Genomic DNA, 6959 nt, shown 5'->3' with positions numbered 1-6959 from the left:
ATTGTGCCACCACACCAGCAGTTTCCTTCTGAACAATCACTAGCGGGCTAGTTTCTGATTCCTCCGAGTCCCTCTGTTTTCTCCCCTTGAAAGTACTGAGGCTAGAAGCCAGGTCTCACTCATCCGAGGCAAGCACTGAGTCATGTCCCCACACCATGTGGATAACCTCTGAGAAGAAATGAAGTCCCCGCTGCCCATCCCCAAGTTCCCCCTGCACGGTGAGCTGCTTTAGAGTTCTGCCACGAGGAAGGGGTGAGACTCACAGGTTCCCGCGACTGAATAGTTGGATTCCTAGGCTGGGTCCTGTTCAGTATAGCTGTTCTCCTAACGGCAGTTTCACTGGTGGCCCAGACTCAACTTTCCTACACAAAGCACAGCACTGACGAGGCCTCCATGTTTCCAGGACTTGGTTCTGCTCCCCCGAGAGTGCACAGCCCCTCTTGCTCAAGCCATTTTCGAGATCCAAGCAGAAGGCTCGCCTGCCTTGTCACAGCCCTCTGCTTTGACGGAAGAACAAACTCCGGCTATCTTAGCGGGGTGGCAAGAGGAGGAAAGTGAGAGGAACTGTGTTCAGAATTCGTCCTCGTTGGGGGAACCAGAGGAGGAGGGGCCCTGGGTGTGGACCAGAACCCACCTGAGCTGGGTCACTACCAAGCCTGCTACCCAGAGTGCACAGGAAGACAACAGAGAATGCCCCCCTTCTCCTCCAGGTGGGTGGAGAAGGCATGTCCAACTTCTCCTGCACAGGGGCTGGGGGCACAACAAAATTATGACCATGATTACCACTTTAAGCATAGGACTTGAATCCTGGAATCACAGGAAATTTGGGGATATTTTTTCGCCTCAGTGCTAGATGAGACTTAAAAGAGCTTGAGAAATTCCAGCATTCCAGGAAGAGAGAGTGTGCTTCACTTAAAGCAGGAAAGACTGCAGTTAGACACAAGGTAGGAATACTTGCCCATCCGGGTGGCTGCATCCGGGTATGAACTCCAGGAGACTCCTGCAACTTCTTCATCCCGGGGAGACCGGAATGTAGAAAGACCTGCCCTGGCTGGCAAGGCCCAGTCAGGAGGGCCCAGCTTTCCTGAGTCACTCCTCCTTAACATCAAAGGTTTCATGACGGGTGTATTTTGACTCTATGTTAATGGTAAAAAAAAAAACAAAAAAAAAAATTGAAAATATTTTTAAGATCTTTTAAAAACTAAAATTAAAAACAAATTTCGATGAGTTTGTATTTCACTTACCACAAAATCACCTACAAACATTGGAAAATTAATTCTACACCCTGCATCATTTATAAATCTGCCTTTCCCTCCTGCCCCACTCAGAAAAAAAAGTTAAGCTGAACCTATTCAGACCCTGGAGTAGGTACAGGAAACACAGGGACAGAAGGGACATGCTAACTGACAGCACTAGCAGGCAATGCAGAACGGGGACCCTCAGATCCTCCTGCAACTTCCACAATCAAGGGCAGATAGGGAAGATAGATGGGCTCTGCTCCAGACTGAGGAAAAACTGGGACACTTTACAAGCAAATGTCATGGGTGGACCTCATTTGCGTCATTTGAGGGTAGACAGAACATCTACAGAAAGACATGCTTTTGGTTTGGTTTTGTTTTGGGTTGGGTTGGGTTTTTTGTTTTTGTTTTTGTTTTTGTTTTGTTTTTTGAGACAGGGTCTCACTAGGCAGTTCAGGCTCATCTTGAACTTACTATGTAGCCCAGGTTGCCCTCAAACTTGTGAAAATCCTCCTGCCTCAGCCTCCTGAGTGCTGGGATTATAGCTGCGCACCACACCTGGAAAGACATGGTTTTGCAGCTACTGGGGACATTCGTTTTGGATGTTAGTGTTCATTCTGTTACGTGAGATAATAGCTCAGTGATTGTACAAGAAACTGTCTGTGTGTTTCAGGCATCAGTGTGCGGGCAGGGAGATGTTTAACAACAGGCTTTCTGAGGTGGAGAAGTGGAGGGGGCCTGGTTGGTAGTGGTTGCCAATTCTCACGGTGTAAACACTCCAGCTGTGGCTGATTTCAAGCTGCCAACAAGATGTCACTGAACACAGAATTGGGAACAGAAAGACACTACCAGGTCTGGCCCACCACTAGTTCTGGAAATGTACACTGAAGTGTGGACGGGAAAGACAGCAGCAGAATTCTAAAAGATTTCAATAAAGACTTATTATGGAAACAAAGCTTTTGTAAATAAGGAGGGGAAGAGAGGTTCAGGGGAGGAGAGAGAAAGGGGAAAAAAGAAGAATCAAGATATATCATGTACAGGTCCAAATTCCATACAATGAATGTTATCATTTTATATATATATATATATATATATATATATATATATATATAAAACCAATAAAGTTAAATTTTAAAAAACTAAAGATTTATTGAAAATGGGACAGAAGAAGGACAAAATATTAATCACTGTGAAATCTGGATGATGCACATGTTGGGGTTTATTAGACTATTACTCCCTCCACTTGTGTGTCTTTGAATATTTCATAATAACAAATTTAAAACTATGATCCTATTATATAGATGAGAGAAACTTTTATCCCAAGAATTCTAGGTGTGCACATTGGCCCCTGGACCCCTGCCCGAACCCCACAGTCCCCAGCGATCTGAAAGCCAAGGACGAGAACCACAAGCATTGCCAGGCCGGGCCTAAGTCTGGCTCCTCAGCAGGCCACAACCAGTTTGCCAGAGGCCCACGCTAAGCAGAAGGTGGCAAACTCGTAACAGAAGCAGAGACAAGGCCCTGACTAGAAGTCCTGTTGTACCATCTGCTAACTCCGTGATCTCAGGCAACTTGCTCCCATTTTCTAAGCCTCTGTTTACTGATTGGGAAAAGAAGGGTACTAAAAACTGCTGGTGAGGATGAGATGTGATGCATAGCCTCAGTCATAGTCTCTGGCCCTCCCATCCTCTCCAGGGGGCTCTGTCAGGGGCTGGAGGCACAGGAGTGAGTTGTATAAAATACGGTGCAGTCCTTCTTCACTGGGGAAGGTAGGTCCTGTGTTGCCAAATGTCCCCGTTTTGTTTTGTTTTGTTTCGTTTTTTTCAAGAGAAACTGGGACTCCAGCTCCTTATATAAAATCTCCCAATGGTGAAATGTTGTCAACAAATCCATACATTTGAAAACACTGGCCAGGCCAAGCAAAACATCTCTGCAGACCAGGCCTGGGCAACTTCTGCTTAACCACAGAACTGACAAGCTCACCATTTGCTGAAACTGGGCCCTCTACTCTGAAGGTTTTCACACATGCTGTGCCTTGACATCTGACATCTCTTCTGAGCCCCTTGTACAGATGAAGAAACCAAGGCTCAGAGAGGTGAGGGGAGCTGGGAACAAATACGAGTCTTTCCAAGAACTTGATGTGCCACTTTGCAGCTCCTCCAGATTCTCACAGGGGCCTTTAGGAAACAAATGCCAGGCCCAGAGGGGCCACACAAACACAAATGACCAGCTAGGACCAACCAGTTCTCCTAGTCCCTTCCTGCTGAGTCCTCCCCACACGCACGCCAGGTGGGCAGCTCACAGGGGACAGCTGTCACATCTGCCCAGCCACACCTGGCACAGTGCAGGCCATGATGGCAGGGAAAGAATCTCTCCTTTTATCTCCTTGGAAAAGCATGTGCAGGCATAAAGATACTCTAGACACCAAGCCTAGGCCCTTGGTGTCTCCACCTCAAAAACGGGGGAAGCTGGACTAAAACTCCCACGCAGCAGCTGCGCTGACACTCCCCAGCCGGCAGCTCCAGGACCAGGCTGGAGACAGGTCCAGCCGCATTGCTTTGGGCCCACTCCCCAAGAGCTGGTGGGAATTTAGACACACGGAATGCAATTATTTCTGATTAAAAACTGGCTGAGGGCTGAAAATGCAGCTCAGTGGTAGAGGGCATAATTAGCATGCGTGAGGCCCTGGGTTGGACCCCCAGTACCGCAAACAAATAAAATAAAAAATAAAAAGTGGCCAGGCTTCTTATCCTCAGTGAATTTTCCTAGTTGTAAGCAAAGAGAACTTACTGTAAAATGGGTTGCCCAGAAAGTTGAGAAATAGGTCCCTTTAGGAAAGATACGCTCACATTCCATTATGGGTGCGGCACTTATACCCTGGGCACATAGAAGGCTCCAGAGAGGAATAGCTTGACCTCAGGCCATGAGGACTGACAGTAACTTCTAGGAGCCTACAGAAACCCCACACCCTTCCCCTCTGGCCTAGACACTGATCCACACAGGTGGGAAGCTCTTGATTATTGACCAGGGAGGGCACTATTTGTACATAAACCCTGGCTGGGCCACTTACTAGCGGTGAAACCCAGAAAATTCATTTACCTCCCCTGTGCCTCCATTTCCCCATACAAAATGGGAATCACCTATGTCCCGGGGCTGTCGGTATTCTCACAGCAGTTTAAAACAGCATCCAGGCTTTGCCACTTGTAAATGGGATTAATAGTAATATTTACTTCCCAGCACCATGGCCAGGATTAAAGGGTCAACAGAGGAGGGGAGTAGCTCAGGAGTAGGGCACTTGCCTTACACGTTAAGGTCCTGGGACCAATTCCCAGCACTACAAAATCAACAGGAACGGTAGTAGTGACAAAGCCCTGGGAACCGGCCAGCACACAGGAGGTATCCCATAGGGATTGTTCCTGAAATTAAACAGCCATTGGCAATTGAACTGTTTAATTAATTTGTATTTATGTCTCCACAGTTGAACTGTTCTTGAAAGTTAGAAGAGCACACTTCCTCCTAGAGATTTTCCCATTAAGAGTTTCCACTGACTCCAACCAAAGGGCCCCTCCTCTGTCTTATCACAGATCAGGGCAAGCCTTTACGGCCAGGGCTCCAGCTCCCAGGACCCCCTCCACCACGGTTCAGAGTGCATGACACAGCACCCCCGGAGAAGGAGAAGGTGAGCCAGAGAGTCAGAGAACCAAGCTGTCCCCACCCAACAGAGACAGATCCTGAAGATCATGGAGTTTGCCAAACACCATGCTTGTACTTCAGGACAGGAGCTCAAGCCCAACTCCTGAGTCCCTAGTGTTCCATTTGCTTTACACAAGTCACTTTCTCTCTCTCATAAAATGGGGGAAATAACAGCAGCTGCTTCCTAGATTTGTTGCAAGTCTTGAATAAATGAGAACATGCAAAGCACTCAAAGCAATGCCTGGTGCACAGGGCTCCATATTTGGGCAGAACAATACATCCTAGGTTGCCTGGCGCAGTCCTGGTTTGTGCCTGATCCCCCAGCAAACCTTCCAACTAGGGTCCTCTATCACTCTTAAAAAGAATTTGGAAGAAATTTTCTCTGGAAGAAAATTATACGGCCACCTTAAAATAATTGCCTGCTGCAGTTTAAATTATTATTATTATTTTCTGCCATACCACACTGAGTCTCCAGGAAGTGAACAGTTTGGCTGAAAATAGCTCAGTAATTGAATACCACCCTTAGACCCAGGTGAAAGTGGTTCCCACCCTTTGAACCCCGCTCTGGCTCTTCTATAGCTAACTTATCATAGGGAGAGGAGAACATGGGGCCAAGGGATGTGTCCACCTAGAACCTGGATCCCCTCCACTGGGTCACATTAAGGGCATCCAGAGCCCCACACAGATAGCCCTGAGCCTACTTCCAGGACATGAGAGCCTCATTCCCAGATCCAGCCCTTGAGAACAGACTGCACACTGGGGTGCCCAGCTCAAAGGCTTCAGTGACCAAGGGGCAGCTCTCAGGGTGGGTAGAGGGATAGGTGGGAGGGGCAGAACTTGCCTATGCAGGCTGAGCCGTTCACAAGTGTACACACGACCCCCTAGGGGACTGGACAGAGGCAGCATGGAAAGGGTGGGGGACACACCAGGCACTAGGGGACCCTTTTCCTGTATTGCCATATTCCAGTACGGGGTCCCAGGAGCCAGAAAAGTCTACATCCAAAGGAGGCCTTTCATGTTATTAAGAAAGTGTATTTGTCAAAGTAGAAGGCTAGAACATATTTTATTTCACATTTTGTTAGCTTGATTTATAACCTGCAAATATTTAGACATATGGTATGTGAACTTCCATCTGTACTCTGCCAGGCTCCACAAATCCCTGCCACCTTCTGCCCAGTCTCAGTGCCAAATGTTTACTGAGCCCCTCCTCTGTGCTGAGCCCTAGTGACTCCTCCGAGGGAAGGGCACCATCCCAGCACTCCAAGTGATCAGCTCTGTGCTGGCCAAACTCATGCTCAGGAAATAGGGCCGTGGAACCAGGGGTAAGGCATAGGCCTGGTCCGTGCCTCTGCCCCCAGCCCCTCTCGGCTGTAGTTTCCCCCTTTAGAGAAGAGGCTCCTCTAGCTCTGTGGGATGCAACCAGGGACAGAGTGAAGAGAGACCGGAATTAGGTCAGTGACCTGGATAGGGCGTGGCTGGCCCTGGGAAGATAACTATTACGGTGTCCAATTGAGCCCTGGAACCAGGCGCAGGCCCTTGCAGCCCACTCCATTTCATTCGTTCGTTCCGCAAGCATGGCAGCCACCCACAGTCTCAGGCACGGAGCAAGGGGCTGGATTTGCCTGGTGTGGGAGGATAAATAAAACACCACAGAAAGCTGAAACACAAAGCAAGACTTGGCAACTGTGCTGCTAAGAGACCTTCCCTGAGCTCCTTCCATCTTCCCAACCCCAGCATGGTAAGTCGGCTATGAAAGGTACGGAGTTTAATCAAGACCTTTCTGCTTCGGGCGCGCCCAGAACTTGTGGCTAGCCAGACGCCAGGTTTCGGGTTCCCGAAGTCTCAGGACACTGTCCCGAGCTGCCCGAAGCTGGAGGCCCAGTCCAGCTCCCGGAAGGCTAGAGGGAGGTGAGCGCCAGGGAGGGCCGGGCCACAGGACGCGCGGGTCGGAAAGCCGGGAGGGGCCTTGCGGGGGCACCCGGCGGCACGGTGCGCAGCGCTGGGCGCCGGAGCGCAAGCGTCCGGGTG

At 49.2% G+C, this 6959-nt stretch overlaps 1 protein-coding gene across 1 annotated transcript in view; it reads left to right on the top strand.

Annotated features, from left to right (window-relative positions):
* The first annotated feature begins 6231 nt into the window (after positions 1 to 6231).
* The window catches only part of Wnt4 (wingless-type MMTV integration site family, member 4), a 25295-nt gene continuing 24567 nt past the window's right edge, over positions 6232 to 6959 (top strand). Inside the window, exon 1 of the mRNA XM_005394734.2 lies at positions 6232 to 6669. The gene's annotated coding sequence lies outside the window, so the exon portion shown is untranslated. The remainder of the gene's footprint in view (positions 6670 to 6959) is intronic.

The sequence above is a fragment of the Chinchilla lanigera genome, unplaced genomic scaffold (assembly GCF_000276665.1).
Source record: "Chinchilla lanigera isolate Chin_1 unplaced genomic scaffold, ChiLan1.0 scaffold00051, whole genome shotgun sequence".
Classification (NCBI taxonomy): Eukaryota; Metazoa; Chordata; class Mammalia; order Rodentia; family Chinchillidae; genus Chinchilla; species Chinchilla lanigera.
This window is presented reverse-complemented; position numbering and strand designations above follow the sequence as displayed.